The sequence below is a fragment of the Gavialis gangeticus genome, unplaced genomic scaffold (assembly GCF_001723915.1).
Source record: "Gavialis gangeticus isolate Ggan-Ray unplaced genomic scaffold, GavGan_comp1, whole genome shotgun sequence".
In the NCBI taxonomy this organism is placed as follows: domain Eukaryota; kingdom Metazoa; phylum Chordata; order Crocodylia; family Gavialidae; genus Gavialis; species Gavialis gangeticus.
In genome coordinates, this window is record NW_017728965.1 from 1,449,187 (window position 1) to 1,464,101 (window position 14,915).

At 49.4% G+C, this 14,915-nt stretch overlaps 1 long non-coding RNA gene across 1 annotated transcript in view; it reads right to left on the minus strand.

Annotated features, from left to right (window-relative positions):
* Positions 1 to 6,217, minus strand: part of LOC109288541 — a 10,107-nt gene extending 3,890 nt beyond the window's left edge. The window contains exons 1-2 of the long non-coding RNA XR_002095181.1: positions 6,111 to 6,217; positions 1,575 to 1,583 (exon numbers count right to left, since the gene is read on the minus strand). This is a non-coding gene — a long non-coding RNA (uncharacterized LOC109288541). The remainder of the gene's footprint in view (positions 1 to 1,574; positions 1,584 to 6,110) is intronic.
* Between the last annotated feature and the right edge of the window lie 8,698 nt (positions 6,218 to 14,915).

Below are 14,915 nucleotides of genomic sequence, written 5' to 3' on the forward strand. Positions count from 1 at the left end.
CTGGCGGGTGTGTGCTGAGCCCCCTCCCGCGGGCGGCTGTGGTGCGTGTGGGGTGGGGCGGAGGCCCGAGGCGGCTGGACAGAGCTGGCGGCGGAGAGCCAAGGCCATGGCAGAGTGGCTGCGCGGAAGAGCAGGCCGCCCTCACGAGGAGGCGGAGGAAAGGTGAAGTAAGTGCAGGCCTGGGCTCCCGCTGCCCGCTTTTTGTCGGTGGGAGTCGCTAGGAGCACCCACCCTCGGTGCAACCTGTACAGTAATTCTCTTGCAACCACTGAGCGCTGAATCCCAGCCCCTGGTCACCCAAGATGGTGAGTTGCTTGCTGGCTGTCCGGGAGCGAAGCGCTGGAGATGGGACCAGCCATGGTAGAGGCAGATTTGGGCATAGACCTAGAGCTGGCGACCAGTCCTGCCCCGTTCTGGCAAGTGCAACGTGATGACCCTGCACTACAGCGCCCGGAGGAGGAAGACCCTGGAGAAGGCCCGTTGAACAGAGGCACCTGGTAGGAGGTAAGAAAAAATCTTCTATACCGTAACCAGAGGAGTATGGGTGCTGGAAAGGAGGTAGCCCCGCTGGTGATACCAGGAATATTTCAACTAGTGTATGGCTATAACCCTAGAGGCCTTATGTAGGTCCTCCAGGAAGAATGGGAGAAGCTGGTAGAGCCAAGTATTGGGGCAGAAGGGCATAGGCAACAGTTGCGACAGCGCCTGCAAAAAACACAGCAGTTGGCCAGTGAGAATTTGAAAGAGGCTCAACAAAGGCAAAAGACACAATGTGATAAGGATTTTTTGTTTGGGTGATAAGGTCCTGGTCAAACTTCCCTTGTCCGTGAGCAAGCAGCTCACACAATGGCAAGGCCCCCCTGAAGTGGCCTGACAGGTGGGACCAGTAGATTATGAGGTCTTAAAGCCAGGACGTAGAATGGAGCAACAAATCTACCACAAATCTCTTGAAGGAATGGAAAAGGCCCCAAGGCTGGATGGCTATGCAAGAAGATGGAGCCAAAGATTTGGAGGTCCCATGGCTGGAGCCAGAAACTGGGGAAGCAGCCGTGGCCTCTAGTCTGTTTTGGAGAAGAACCCTTCCTTCCTCAGAAAGGAATTGGAAAGACTAGTTCAGTCTCTTAAGGATGTCTTCAGGGAAGAACCAGGACACGCTAGAGGGGTGGAACGTGTCATTAAAACACCAACGGGCACCTTGGTTAGGGAAAGTTGGAGGCCTTTCCCCAACATCTACATCAAGAGATACAAACGGAACTAAGGAAGATAATAGAGCAGAAGATTATACATCCCTCCTGCAGTCCCTTGTGCAGTCCCAGTGTGCCTGTAGCTAAACCTGATAGTTCGCTACATCTTTGTGTTGACTTTCAGAAGCTGAATGCCGTAACAACCTTTGATGCATTTCCCATGCCACACATTGCGCACCTGGTAGAACGAATATAGGAATGTATAAATACAACTAACACATTATTACCAAAGGTTCATACCTTCCCAACAAATATGGGAAGCCAGTTTCATAACAACCCTTGATCTATCAAAGAGGTACTGGCAGATCCCCATGCCCTTAGAGATTGCACGAAAATGGCCTTTGGAACACCTTGGGGACTTTATGAATTTTTACGTATGCCGTTTGCACTCAGCCATGCAGTGGCTACCTTCCAGAAACTCTTTATTGGATCCCCACGCAGCCTACACTGCAGTGTATATTGATGACATTGTTATCTTCATGAGGGACTGGTCCCAACATATACAGTGAAAGCTGTTTTAAGGGAATTGCAAGCCGCCGGCTTAACAGCAATGCAAAAAAATGCATATTGGCAGGTAAAGACCAAACATCTAGGCTTCTTAGTGGGGCAAGGAATCATTAAACCGTTGATAGACAAGGTAGAGACGATCTGCCAGGTACAACCTCCACAAACAAGGCAGCAAATGCGTTCATTTATGGGACTAGTAAATGTTGCATTTCTGCTGCGGTCAGGGAGAAGGTAGACAACCCTGTCATCAAGGTGTGTGTCACCGTCACCTCATTTCTAAAGGCCATCCATCTGGTGGGTGGTCTTGTGCAACTCAGCCGCCCCGTAATTGGGGTCCAGGCCAGCTGCCAGAAGTGGATGCCGATGGCACCGCCTCCTTTAAGCAGGATGTGTGCGAGAATGATAAATGATTTGAATGTGAGTATCATTGGACGTCCTGTAATCGGGAGGCCAAGTCCACTGCCATTGCCATTGCCATAGCCAGTCAGAGAGGAGCCCCTGTTGGCCGGGTTGTCGTAGCCTCCTTCTGCTGGTCTGAGAGAGACAGCAGCCGAGCCCTGTGGGGTGACAGCAAACTCTAGAATCCAGAGCTTTGTGACCTTCCTGTAACGTGGGTTAAAGCCTGTGGCCTCCTCTCCATTCCCCGTGACCCGGCGTCTGTCCTTGTCCCTGCATTTATGCCTGGTACTCCATGTCTGGACCCCTCGGCCACCCTGTAACGAGACTGTGAGTCCCATGCCTCTTTTTGATGGAGGGCTAGATTCTACAAAGGAGTGCTTGCTGCTTCTTGGCCAGAGGCAAGACTGAATTGTACGGTGCCTTGTGCATTGTAGCTACCTCATAGTAAGTGTCTGAGATCGCTGCCATAGCTGGCTGGTCGAGGAGAGGCCCTCCTGTAAGCAGGGTGTGCATCTCCCTTCCCCCTTGTTTCTGCTGGACAGGGAACTCTGGTTCTTTGAGCGCTGTCACCTCCCTGTAACTTGGGCTCAGGTCTCTAGACTCCTCTTTTCTGCTGCCCTTGGTGCTTTTCAGAAGCTTCCTCCCCTTTTGCCCTTGTTATCAGGGCATTGGTCACTTCTGACCGTGACTTGGGAGCTGAGGCCCCTTGGGTTCTGTGGCTTCCATGACAAGAGGCTGAAGTCACGGCCCTTTTGTGCTGCAGACATGGAGCCGCTTTGACCCATAATTGAGGCTGCCTGGGGCACCTGTCAGTTGGCATTCAGGTCTTTGCAGTTTTTTTTCCTGGCTTCATGCCCCATCAGGGAGCACTGCCCTGTAAGCAGGGTTGCCGGTGTTTCTGGTCACTTCTTATGGTGCTACCCTAGCAGTTCTGTCCAGAGTCCTGGCCCATCTCGCTGTGCTTCTGGCTGGCCTCGATGTTAGTAGCTGAGCCTGCAGATGTCTGCCCTCTCCCGTTTCAGCGGACAGAGGACAGAATGGCAACAGGTCCATGTAAGGGTAAAAGAGGGAGAGAAGTTGGGGCCTGTAGACCCGTCTTCCACTGCGCTGACTTAAATCCCGTTTCTCTCTTGTTCTGTATGTTCCCAGAAGGAGAAGCCACGAAGATGACAGACAAATAGGAGTTAACTGATAGCCAGGGAAGAAAACCATGCCAGCCCACCAGGAGGCAAAGGTAAGAGAGTTTGGGTAAAGGCTAGGGATTAGTGAGCCATGGTAGGTTTGGAGTGCTACGACCTCCTGCCCCCGCCGGCTTATGAGCAAGGTGCAGGTCTCATGCTCTTTCCCCAAATCATAGGCTACTTTGTGAGGTTGGCCAGAGGTATTACCCATGGATTAGGGGGAAGGTTGCAGGCTCCTGGTGGATACTGAGTGCGCTGGAACCCCTTCACATCAGGGCTGAGAAGGGAGAAGTTGCAGTTGCTAGGCATGTGCTCGGGCTGTGTCGACTTAAAGCCAGTTTCGGTCTTTGTTCTTACAGTCGTCAGAAGACCTGGCAGTGAAGGGGCGAGGTGGGAGGAAAGCCAGCCAGGAAAACGGGATGCATAAAAAAGGGACTCTGGACACAGTGCCAACCCTGCCCTTAGATCTCAGTCACATATATGAGCCAAAATTTGCTTGAGGGAGCCTTGGAGCAGTGGGAGCTCCCTATAACCAGGAAGCAGGTCTCAGCTTTGTGTGCTGTTGCTCTTGCAGAGCTGTCAGGTGAGAGGCTGCCCTGTCTGTCACCTCCCCCTTGATTCTGATGCTTCTCCACTTGCTGCAGTGATGGCGCGGCATGGCTGCCCTGTAATCAGGGCCCAGGCTCACTGCTGTAGCTGGCTACTGAGTGAGCAGCCACCTTGTTCAAAGGGTGCTTGCTGCTTCTTGCTGCGAGGCAAGACTGAGTTGTATGATGCTTTGTACATTGTAGCTGCCCCAATAGTAAGCATCTGAGACTGCTGCCGTAACTGGCTGGTGGAGGAGAGGCCCTCCTGTAAGCGGGGCGTGTGTCTCCCTTCCCCCTTGTTTCTGCTGGACAGGGAACTCTGGTTCCTTGAGCGCCATGACCTCCCTGTAACTTAGGCTCAGGTGTCTAGACTCTTCTTTTCTGCTACCCTCGATGCTTTTCCGAAGCTCCCTCTGGCCTTCACCTCTGTAATCAGGGGCTTGGCCTTGAATTCAGGACTGAGGCCTGACTTGGCGCTTTGAGCTGTGGCTTCCATGACAGGAGGCTGAAGTCACGGCCCTTTTGTCCTCCAGACAAGGGGCAGCTTTCACTCCTGATTAAGAACTCTTGAGGCACCTGTCAGCTGGCACTCAGGTCTTTGCAGGTTTTTCTCCAGGCTTTATGCCCCAGCAGCCAGCTGTTTGGAGGGGGCACTGCCCTGTAAGCAGGGTTGCCAGTGTTTCTGGTCACTGTTTACGGTGCCGCCCTAGCAGTTCTGTCCAGAGTCCTGGCCCATCACACTCTCTGCTTTTGGCTGGCCTGGATGTCAGCGGCTGAGTTTCCAAATATCTGGGTAGAGTTCAGATTGGCAGCAGGTTCAGGCAGTGGTTAAAGAAAGAGAAAAATTACGGCCTGTAATTGTGTCCTTGAACACAACGAGTAAAATGTAGCGTTTGTCTCCCATTTTTGTAGCCCCTGGAAAGAGAAGCAGAAAAGACAAAAGACGAGCTGTAGTCAGGTGATGAGAAGGAAAGAAAACCATGCCAGTGAAGCAAAGGTATGGGAGTTTTGATTCAGGGACTTTTGGGTTTTTTTTGCTTGGTTTTTATTCCATCGCCAAGCTGTAGACCTTGGGATCAGTGGGCCTCAGAAGGTTGGATAACTGGCACCTTCTTATAAGCAGGGTTTGTGTCTTAGCTCCTGATGTTGTCATACATGGGTAAGTCTTGCACAGTAGGAAGCAGCATGTACCCCGCTTACAGGAGGCTGCTGTTGGCAGCCACTTCTGGCAGCTGGCCTGGACCCTGATTTACAGGGCGGCTGCGCTGTGCCAGGCCACCAACCAGATCAAAGACCTTTAAAAATCAGGTGGCGGTGACACACACCTTGCTTACAGGGTCATCCTCCTTCCACCTGACTGCTGCACAAGGGCAACAGCATCAAGGGTGGAGACCTATTTCCAGATTACAGGGAGCTTGCCCAAAGGCTCATACAGCCAGAATTTGGCTAATACATGAACGAGACTGAAAGGCAGCACAGCCATTCTGTCTAGAGTCCCTTCCTTTGCCTTCCATTTTGCTGGCTTTTCTCATCCCATTTTGCTGGTTTGCTCACTGCTTGTCCTTCCGGCGCCTGCAAAAAGGAAAAAGAAAAAAAATAAGAACCCACTGCCCCACAAAAAATAGGGGAGAGACAGTCTGAGTGTAGGGCATGGAGCCAGAGGCTGGGACAAGCTGTAATGTCTCTCTGTTTGGTTCTTCCCTGTAACCCAGTTGATCTGTCTTCTGTTTGACAGAGGGACGAGCAGAAGTGTCCTTGTTCAGCTACCAAACACTCGATCAGTTGGGAATGGAAAGCCACGGGCCACAAGCCTATGGACTGAACTCATACCATGGCACAATATACAGCAGCAGGAGGCACCTGGAACCCTTCTTGCAGGACGGTGTCTCCTCCCAGCCGCTGGCTTCCATGGCAGAAAGCCACACGAACAGTGCGTATGACAACAGGTGGGTAAACGAGAGGGAGGAGTGCCTGGGAATGAAAGCATTTGTTATTTTCTTTTTGTTCTTAAAATCAATGCCGCTTACTTTATTTTCTTCCCAGTGCCAGAAAAGGCTTGCTGTGCCCTCTTAGCCTTATTGTTCCTCCTCCTCACCTAGGGGTTAAGCACTGGTATAGATTTCTGTACCTTCTGGCCTAGGAGAGCTTTAGCGCCGCCCCCCCCACCCCCCCAATATATTAGGGCACACTACCTCCCTGCATCTGAGGGTACAGGTCTTGGGCCCCCTCTTTTTGGGTGGCTAGCATGTTATTTTGGTCACTTGTTAGTTCACATGAAGGGTTACTACCATCCTTCTTGAGGGAAAACTATATTATCTGTTCCGTACCCGAGTCATAGATTCATAGATTGTTCGGGGCTAGAGAGGACCTTGCAGATCATCAGGTCCAGTCCCCCTGCTCTAGGCAGGAAAAGACAACTGGGGTCAAGTGACTCCACCGAGGTCACTGTCTAGTCTCCTTCTGAAGATTGCCAGGGTAGGTGACTGCACCACCACTGGAGGGAGTTTATTCCACACTCTGGACACCCTGATGGTGAAGGAGTTTTTCCTGGAATTGAGCCTGAAGCAGCCTTCCAGGAGTTTGTATTCATTGTTCCTGGTCTTCCCCAGGGGTGCCCCGGTGAACCGCTGTTCACAGAGCTCTTGATGTACTCCTCTGATGTAGTGGTAAACCACTACCAAGTCCCCTCTCATCCTTCTCTTCGGCAAGCTGAAGAGGCCCAAGTCCTTCAGCCTCTCCTTGTGTGGCTTGTCTTGCAAGTCCCTGATCATACAGGTGGCTCTTGTCTGGACCCTCACAAGATTTTCCACGTCCTTGTCCCTGGAGATGGCACTTGCCCAGCCGTTCTTCTGCACCCCCCACTCTCTGCCCTGCAGTCTGTGAGCAGGGTTCGGGTCCCCTTGAATGTCTGGTGTTGTTCCACTTGGTGAGGTTGGCCAGAGACGGCACCCATGGACTACGTGGAAGGTTGCAGGCTTCTGGAGGATACTGAGCATGGTGGAACCCCTGGGCTTAGTGACCTTCCTGTAACGGGTCCAGGTCTCCGCTCCTCTGTTCTGCCGCCCCCGTTACTATTGAGAAGGCCTCCCTCTGCAGCCTGTAAATGGCTGTGCCCACTACCCCTGTGCCTTGGGAGATGAAGCCTCGTTTAGCCCTTTGAGCTCTGCGGGAGATGAAGCCTCGTTTAGCCCTTTGAGCTCTGCGGCTTCTGTGACAGAAGGCTGAATTTGTGGCCCTTTTGCCCTCCGGACATGGGGTAGCTTTGACCCCTGATCAAGACCGCCTGAGACACCTGTCAGCTGGCATTCAGGTCTTTGCAGGTTTTTCTCCGGGCTTCATGCCCCAGCAGCCAGCTGTCTGGAGGGGGCACTGCCCTGTAGGCAGGGTTGCCAATGTTTCTGGTCACTTTTTAAGGTGGCGAACAAGTAGTTCTGTCCAGAGTCCTGGCCCATCGCGCTCTGTTTGTGGCTGGCCTGGATGTCAGCAGCTGAGCCTGCAGATCTCTTCCCTCCTCGCTTTTCACAGACAGAGGACAGAGTGGCAGCAGGTTCAGGTAAGGATAAGAGGGAGAGAGAAGCTGGGGCTTGTAGTCCTGTCCACTGACTCTCTGACTTTTAAATCCAGTGTCTGTCTGCTTTTTAAATTCCCAAAAGGAGAAGCAGAGAAGATGACAGATGAGCCACCGAGGAGGGATGAAAAGCATCTCAGCCCAACCAGTAGGGAAAGGTAAGGGAGTTTGGACACAACGTCTTGTCCTCTCCAAGTTGCATCCCCAAGCTGTTGACCGTGTGACAAGTGAGTCATGGAAGGCTTGGATGTCTGGGACCGCCTTATAAATAGGTCTTACCTCCTCCTGTTTTTGTACGAGGGTAACTTCTGGGGGAGGGGGTGGTATTGCTCATCAGGGATCCTGTTTTTTCTGATTTAAAAAATCCCCAATTTTCAGTTTAAAAAAAGTAACCCCAAGTCCACATGTTTCATTATTAAAAGGAGGGAGGGAAATGTTTAAAGTATGCTTAGATAAGGACAGATGGAGACTGCTGTATGAATCTCTAAACTTTCAAACACCCATTAGGAGTAAGCAGCCACGTGCTTCAAGTTGAACTATGCATTCGGTCTTGGTTTTGCCCTGATCATGTGCAATGCGGTTGAGGCATTGTTCTCGTTGTGTATATTGATATGTGGTACTCAAAGTTTTTGCAGGTTGTTTGGCTTTGCTAGTTAAGCAGTTGATCAAAATAGATGCGATTGAAGACAGCGTGTAGGTTTTTCTTTGTTGAGTTGTTGAGTGGTTCTTGGTGACAGTGTAGAAATGCAGTTTTGTGCTTGTTTCTGTCTGTGGTTTGGCTGTAGCTTGCTTTGGCTGTGGGTTGTGGGGCTAATTTGAGGCTGTTTGTGGTGCAATTTGTTTGTGTTTGTAAGTTAAGGCTCCGTGGGTGTTTGAAAGTATCAATCTTGGGCTCCCTGGGGACAAAGATCTCATCCCGGTTTCGAAATGATTGGAAAGGTAGTTGGCTTGGTCAGCGTCAAACTGGTAGGAACTAAGATGTACACAGCCAAACAATAAATGATATAAAAAACTTCTCAACTTGTGGCTGGTGCTTTTCTACACTGAGAAGATTTTGTCCTTATCTTTTCCTATTCAATGCTGGGTGAATGAATAAACTTTTTTATTCTATCTCCTGATCTGATTTGTGTTCTTACTTGTTTAATGCAAATATTTCCCTTCCGATTTACAAATGGTAAAAGAATGTGTAACAGATGGTTCCTAGTCATGAATTTATGATTGTTAATGCACTGTAGGAAATCCATCCTGTTTCTCTGAGGAAATAAAAAGTAAGGTACAGTGAAGTTGTGATGCTTTTGTGTAATCTGTTGAAGTTCAGGTGTTCCTCATCTAAAAAGAAAAAAATGGTCCCAATAAAAATAAAATGCTCAGTAAACTTATGCGCTTCTTGGTGTTTTTTCTTAGTTCAGTTGTTTTGTACCTTTTTCTCTGAATGCCTTCAGTACAAGTCTTGCTACTTCTAATGGCAAGATAGGTGCTTTTTCTCTAACGAGCTAGGTCACAGTGGTGGGAAGATGCAGTTGTCACCTTGGAATAGAGAGAATGACTGTCGACCTCCAATTGCCTCAAGTTTTCATGAGTCTCTTAAGTCCAGCTGTGGTCCTTCCTTGCCTGTTTAATGTAATGTCTACAGGCTTTCAGTCATCTGTAGCTGTTTCATCCCTGAAGGGCTGCTGAGTTCTGGAGGAGCCAAGCCCATTTTTTCACTGCCGTTATATATAGTTTGCCCCTGTGGTCCAGTAGTCCTGGTCACTGTGGAGGGGGTCTGGAGGGGGCAATGTGGGGAAGTTCAGAGCTGGGCTGAGGTTTCCCTGCCAGGTGCGCACATGACTTTTCCTGGCCTGGGGCACCAGGAAAGCCACCATCTGAGTGACTGGCAACTGTAAGCAGGTGAGGAAGGAAACTTGGGCTGTGGTGAGGATCAGGTTGAAGGGGTGGCACAGGGAGGCATTAGGTGCAGAGCTGCAGCAATCTTGCCAACAAGTGGTGGAGCAGGACTCAGAAAAGCTGGAAGTGCTGAAGGGGCATGGCTTGGTGGAACGTATCTGCTCTTCCTTTATGCACTGCCTGTGTCTTCCTTGTGCACGGTCCGCCCCTTTCTCACGCGGGGGCTTCGCCTGCAGCTTCCAGGCTCAGCGGCTGTCAGCGCCAGCAGTCACAATCAATAGGTCCAGCAGGTGAGTGGCAGGAGTGGGGCAACAGGATGGGTTGCTGGGGGACCCTTCCCAGAGCAGGTGGGTTGAATAGTTATATGGGAGCTTGCCAGGGCATTGAGGGATTCCACCCAGGCAGGGGCAGGTGAGTTGGAGGGGGCAAGTGTGGGGTGCAGGAGTCCAGAGACTTGGTGTGCATGAACATACTTTTTTTGTATCTCTGGCTATGGTCACCTGGATGGCAGTAGCCCTGTGGAGGCAATGGTTGGAGCTGGCTTCAAGGTCTGATTGCCTGGGATTTTAGGCAGGGAAGCAAGTGGCTGGACCAGGGGCATTGGGAGCTCAAGCTTTGGAGTGTATTTTGGGGAGTCACTGCTGCATGCTTTTGCCAGGTGGTTTGCCTCTGTGTTGTATGCTGTGGAAGTGGGTGGCGTAGCCACTGACAAAGATCTCCTCCCCTTGGAAGTTTATCAGATGGAGGTATCAGCCTGCATGTGCACCCACAAGATCAGGGGTCTCAACCCCTAGCCCCCTTCATGGATGTGAAAATTTGGCACGGGTTGTGGGGGGCAGTGGCAGCATTAATTGTTCATCCCCTGCTGCCCATTTATGGACCTGGAGGTGGATGAAGTGGCCCTGTGCACTAGATAGTGCTAACATGGGGTCAGGCAGCAGGTGGCTGGATGCAGGCACACCAAGGGTGAGGCTTATGCATAGATGCCACGTGGATTCAGGACATGGACCAGCCTCCTGCTAGTCATCTGGCCTGCAGGGCCAAAAGGTTGGGTGCTGCTGCCCTAGATCAGGGGTGTCAAATGCATCAGGTCCCATGGGTTACATTAGTGTGTTCCTGGTCCCTGGGTCAGACTGGGTCTGCAGAGCAGCTCTGCACACTGGATCCAGCACATATTGCCTATCCACAATGGCCACTGCATGCAGCATGTGCTAGATAGGTCCTGCATGCTGTGTGTAGCTCATGTGCTATATGCAGCCCTGCATGTCCTGCACATGGCATGCAGGTCAAGCTCCAGATCCATGGGCCAGATGATAGGCCTCTGCAGTCTGCATCTTTGACACCTGTGCCTTAGATAGCTCTGCCCCTGCATGCCAATTAATGTGTCACTGGAATGACCACTCTTCTGAGCTGTCCAGGGAGGATAGGTGTGCTGATATTAATATGTATGACCAATAATGTAGAAGGTACATCATTAGAGGCTAAAGCAGTCTAAGAAAGCAGGTAATTTGAATAATAATTAAGCTATTTGTTTCCTGTGGTTGACTTGGTTTTCCCAAGCCTCTTGGATTTTTGTCGATTGGTTGCAGTCAGGTTTTTGATCATTAGCATTTTAAGATCCTTCCCTGACATGACCCGGAGGAGCAGCACTTGACATGGAATGATTAGCCATTAATTTTTAACACCCATGACAGTAGACAACTTCAAATTGCAGGGTAAACTCAAGCAAATTAAGTTCTAGGCCTTACTGCCATCACAGCAAACCTCCCAGTGGCATCACTGGGAACAGAATTCACCTAACCCCTATCATGAATTATTGTATCATTCGCACTCAGGGGCAGATGGTGGGCAGCCCTGGTGTGGTTGCAGAGGGGAGTCAGAAGCCACAATCTCTGTAATAGTCCCCACTCTGCCTGCTCAGTGAGCAAGCTACTGAGAAGGTGAGGCAGTGAGCATAAGATGTAGTGGGGCGTTGCTGTGCCATCCTCTACTTTTGCTTATAGATTCTGGGCTTGGACTTCGTAGGAGAAGTCACTACTATTGTGGTTTTTTTGCTGCTTCTAAGGGCATGTTATTTCCACAGTATCTGCTATGGACAGCTGTGGCATATCAGTATTATGTCTCTCTGAGGTATTTAAACAAATATGTAGCACAAACTTGCTCCTGGAGGAGTTCCTTTTTCCAGTACATAAGCACCCTCTGCTTTCCTTGGTCTCGCTCCATACTTTGTTTTCTCTCGAGCGTCTCTGTAAAATCAAAGTTTGCCAAACCTGAGCATGTTTTTTTTTCATGTTGTTATAGATCAAGTTGTACTTACATAACTGCCTGGTATTTCTATTCTCCTCTGTGCTACTGAGACCCTGGCAACATTTGCTACTGAAAACAAATGAAGAGGAGCTTTAAATCAATGCTGCATAGGATGGCTTTGCAGGCTGAAGTGTACCACAGAGTAATTAATGTGCCCATGTGCTTTCCAGTCGAGCAAGCAACTGCTAGCCAATGAAATAAACATGCACTGTAGATGTCTCTCTCCACTGCAGAATGGAGACGCACATATTCAAGAGCTGCAGTCACAGCAGTGTTGAGTGGAAGGGGAGGGATGAGACAGATTTTATATGGCCTGTGCACCATTCGTTGCTGATGTGTATGAGTTGCCTGCTTTGCTTTAGGTTTTTTTGCAGTCCCCCTCCCTAGCTGAATATCTTGGGTACAGGGGAGCTTTCCAGATCTGAGCTTCAACTTCCAAATCTTTATTCTTGTTTAAGTGTATGTTCCCCTTTAGAAAACGGTACGAGGCCTTTGTGATACTTCTCTCTGAAATCCTTTTAATGTCTTTGGCTTTGGGTACTACTGCTGCATATATGTCTTCCCTGCTTTTGTATATCATAATTAGCACATTGCTTCCATGGTACCGCTTTTTCTTTCTGTTATTTTTTCTTCCTGCATGCATAAACATGTTCCCTCTTTATCTTTTGTTCCATCCTTCTATCTCACTGAGCATCTCCACTGTGTTTTATAGAACCCAATATTGGGCTAACTTTCCTGTATCCATCTTGCAGCATTGTGGCCCCTTCAAACTGTACACTCGACATAGAAATGATTAAAAGGTCATCATCTCTAACCCTTAAAGCTCACCATTGAAACAAAACAGTTACTCTGAGATGCCTATGCAAAGATGTCCTTTATGACTGGCTTGTGGTTTGCTTTTTTACTTCTGTGAGTATTGAAGTCATTTGCAAAGTGAATCTTTAAAATAAGAAAGATTGAGAGTCTGTTCATATTCCCACTGGCAAAATCCCCCCTGACTTCATTAGGTACAGGAGCACATCCTTATAACATTTCTATTCTCACTTTAGGTTGCTGTAATGAAATATCTATAGTATTTTGTGTCAAATTTTTCAGGAATCAATGGCTGATTCACTCCTGTCTTATGCACATGTGAAGAAAGCATGCTTCTTACTCCAGTCTAGAATTGGCAAACCTCATCTTGCAGTCAATAAATGTAGGATTTTATCTGGATTGCTCCACTCTCCCCACACCCATCTCTTTCTCCCTTCCTCTGAAGAATGGAATGATTCACGTATTATAGTAACCTACATTTGGCTTGGCACCACTCATAAGCTATTAATAGATGACAGCCACCCTGTTCTCTTTACTATTCAATACAACTTGCTTTTTTTAGACAAAATGCTCTGCTGGGTTGGGGGGTGGTTTAGTGAAGCAGTAATTGGAGGTGGAGCCCTTCTGCCCTTGGATTATTTTTCAGGCTCTGGAGCTAATGTGACAAAGCACCTTGGGTGGAGTGAGATTTTGATGCCCAGATTGAAACAGTTTAAAGAGGCCTGAAAGTGGTGACTACTGTTCTTTTCCAAATGAGGCTTGCTCCTAACGACCCTGTATCTGTTCTGTGAGTTAGGAGAACACTTCACTCTCCTTAGTGTCTGTCTAGCACTAAATTCTCCTGTTTTCCTTTTGATTGCTAAAATAGTGGGTAACAATAACACTTTTGTGTAACAAGTTAATCAGAGCCAGAAAATACTGTAACTAATGTTCACTACAATCAATGGTGTCTTCTCTGGAGCACATCACAGCTGCTCAGATTTGGGTCCTCAGGAGGGAATTGCTGCAAACTGGCACATGGCTAATCTGAGCTGCTGCAGAGGTTGAAAGGTTCTCTCAGGAGCACTGTCATGGTTGCTAGAGAAGTTTATCCTTGATTGCATAGTGGCAATACTGCTTGTGAAGGAAGCGCAACTGGAAAAGAAATAGAGGGGGAGGAAAAAGAGGAAAGGAGGTTACAATGAATGCTGTAATGCAATTAGAATAATGACCAATCCATGAAATTTCAGAGATACTAGGCCAAACTCCTCTCTAATATAACACCACTGAAATGCATATTATGGATGTTGTGCATGGAGTCTGTGATCCACAGCATGGTTTAGCTGGCACAGGCCCCTCAAAATAGCTGTGGATACAGACATGGAAGTTATGCCAAAAGTATCAGTAGGTTCATCAGTAAAGGTTCCAGCTTGGTTCCAAATCCAAAATTGAATGTCCACAAAGTTAAAGTGAGGTGTGCAATTAGGTGATCCAGTTCATATCTGCTACAGAGACACACCTGAGTTAGCATTCTAATTTGGGCCTGCATGCGGCTTTGAATGTCCCCACAAATCAAGAATGGGATGCGTCTTGTTGTTCTGTACCTTGCATGCCTTTACACAGCTCAGATCTGAAAGCACCCTTCCTCAGTGTATTGAGAGAGAGACTGGGAGGGTGGGGGTGCATGTGTGTGCATGCATGCATGGAGGTGTGCAAATGTTTTCTCGGTTGGCTGTTACAATTTGGATCTATCTTTAACTAGAATCCTCTATTAACAAAGTAATTTAAACAACTTGGCTTCAGATTTTTGGCTAGTGAAAATTGCCTTTGCTTAAGTAAGCTGGTGCTAATTTACACCAGGGAAGACTGTGGCATCATTATTGCCAACCCCATTTTAATCATGTGAGCTGTGTCTGCAGTATGGGTGACTGGTGCCACCTTAGTCAGGGGGAGCACATGCCCCCCCAGCAGTGACTGGGGGGGAGGGATGGGTCCCTTTGTGGCCAATCTCACCAGGGCTGTCCTTGTCGGGGGGGGAATCGGGGCTACTGCCCCAGGCCCTGCGCTTTGGGGGGTGCCGTGGAGCTAGGCAGAGTGGCATGGCAACTCTGTGCTGCCGCCAGCTTCGCGTCTGGCTGCTCGGCAAACCCCACTCCCCACTCCCACCGAATCCGCCTCTGAATCCAGTGCCTCTGGCCCCTTGCCACATTCCCCCACCCTGCCGCCACCAAATCTGCTGCCAGCCTCCTTGTGTCTGGGTGTGGGGCCATGCACTGGCTGATTTGCCCTGCGTCCCACACCCTGTTCAGATTGTCTCTGAATCTCGCTGACCAGGAAGCGGCCGCAGCGCTCCTGGAAGTGGCTGCGGCACTACATCCAGTGCTCCCACTCCCCGGCCGGCGCTTGCAAGGGAGGCACTGGCACTCCCACCTGCCCCCCCCCC